The following is a 2430-nucleotide window of genomic DNA, read 5'->3' as shown; positions in this document are numbered from 1 at the left end:
AGAGAAAAAGCGATTTACTTTCTTTTATACGAACAAATTCCATATAACTGAAAACCGAAAGATACGGAGCTAAACATTAAAAATCATCATAGACTAAGGTGGACGAATGGAGGAAAACCTACAGGGATGGTATACTAACATGTGGCTTTGTAGTACATCCCACGTCGCAACATCCAAGTAGCATTCCGTACAGTATAGGCGTATTTCTGAATTTCTCGTATTCTGAACTGCAGCATAATCTATCAAAAGATGATGTGGGGAGATGTTCACATAGAAAGCCAAAATTGTTGCAGACCGAAAAAGCAGTTTTGACGCAGCTGCACTTAAACTTACGAACACTTACAAATGTGGCTTCGAATAAAGTGGCGGAAAAGTTGTTCAAACCAGCAGAATCTTTTTGGGCACTGGCAGCAAGCACTATGGTTTGACACTATTTTCAAGCATTAAAATGAAATTTTAATGTTAATTTTCACATTAGCACAGAAATAAAACAAAGAATGCCAAAAATGGTTTTCAGATTTACTTTCTCGGTGCAGCAAAACGAAATACGTGTTTGCGAATTCCCTCCGAAAAACAGAGCAGTATTCAAGAATTTTTTGCCGGATTTTTAAAAATACGTCTGAAATGAGGTGTCAATACTTATTTTGTCCTTTAAATACATTTCTACAAGGAGCACTGACGTAAATAATCTGCTTGTTCTAATTAATTATTGCACAAATTGTGGTTGAATAAGGCAAAGCAGGAAATTATTTATTCACTTAACTCGGTTTGCTAATAATGCCATCCGAAATCCATGCATTCAAGCCTACTTTTATAAAGAAAATGGCGACCACCTTGATACCGGAGTTTTATGTGGGTCAGGAAGAGGGTACTGCTATCAAATGCTTATATACATTCAGTTTTGTTATCAGATCGAAATATAATCATTACTTTAGAGACCACTGATCGCGCACGTAGTGAGAGATTCCAATTAAAGAGACTTTAAGTTAATTTCGCTCCTCTAAATTTGTTACCTTCTACTTTGTTAAGCTCTGGGACATGCCTTCTATTAAACTATGTCATGTATCCTTGTGCTAGACAGGTCGCCAAATTAAATCGGCTATTCGGCATATTTTGTTGGAAAATATTTAATCAAAATGCAATGAAAACATAATTGTTGGGGAAAAATATCACTGCAGGCAGCAAGTTTTATGCTCTTTATTACGCAATGTCAATGACTAAAATTGTTTAACTTAATCAGGTCAGTTTTGATTTATTTGGAATTATTTAGGTTCATGCTTATTTTGAACTTTTGGTTATAGAAAAGAGAAAAATAAGTCTCTAATTAAAATAGAAGGTTCGCTTCAAAGTTATGATTAGTCCAACGTTATTTTGTCTGTTTCAAACTCATAACAATATTAATTAATCCGTCTAACTTATATCACTTTCAAAATGAACAGCAATGCTACACGCCGATAATTGGCAATGGTGGATGAATGAATTCAGTGATAATGCAAGTACTAGCGACTGCACTTGAAAATCGTACAACGTATTGTTCAGGACTACGAACTCAGTGATGGCGTGAGGGGATAGGATAATATCGAACTGACCACTGTTTGCCTCATTTTTTAAATAAAACTTGCTTTTTGCACATACCATAGTAGGATTCATTTGATTAGCTAAAAAGCCTTTCACGTAACCGGTCAGCCAATCGTTGTGATTTGCTTATGACTTTTACTTTAATGTTTACGGCACATGTATAACGCTTCTGGGAAAAATGCAATATATGCCTTTAAAAGTCCTAAATGATTTGTTGAAAAATACTCAGTTTTTATGACATGCAATTGCTTTACTATTTATCTGCCCGGAATGTCTACTATAGTAGTCTGGGTATAATGTTACCGTGGAGCACTGGAAGCTTTAGTACGAAACCGTAAATGCACACTAGTAAAAAAAACTGTAGCTTAACTTAAACGAAAATTTGATAAAGTAAATGGCTTATCAAGAAGATACCTCGAAGAGTATGCAGGCGATGCAGGAAGTGGTTCATTTATTGACGAATTCTCCTTTGCTACATTGCGTGAAGTGCTATTAGCATCTAAAAGGAGCCTTAGGTTTTCACACCATCCATTAAGGAAAATTTAGGTAATTGCAAAACAGGCGCTGCTTTTCAATAGCATATTGCTTCAATCAGACCACCAGAGGTAAATATTTTTCCCTCAAAATTTGCACCAATAGTAAAATTACTACGCTTTTTTATCAGTACTTGTCACTTTCAGTAGTAGTACTCGAAGAACAATAGTTGAGACTAATGCCCGTGGGCATGTTTTTAAATCTTGCCCGTCAAATTAAAGATTCTTGACCATTAAATCCCTTCTAAATACCTGCATTTTATGCTTGTGAATATACCTGAGAAGAATTACTCCCTAAAACTCTTAAATTTAAGAGGTT

The sequence above is a fragment of the Echinococcus granulosus genome (assembly GCF_000524195.1).
Source record: "Echinococcus granulosus chromosome Unknown EG_S00329, whole genome shotgun sequence".
Taxonomy (NCBI): Eukaryota; Metazoa; Platyhelminthes; class Cestoda; order Cyclophyllidea; family Taeniidae; genus Echinococcus; species Echinococcus granulosus.
Note: the sequence above shows the minus strand (reverse complement) of the source record.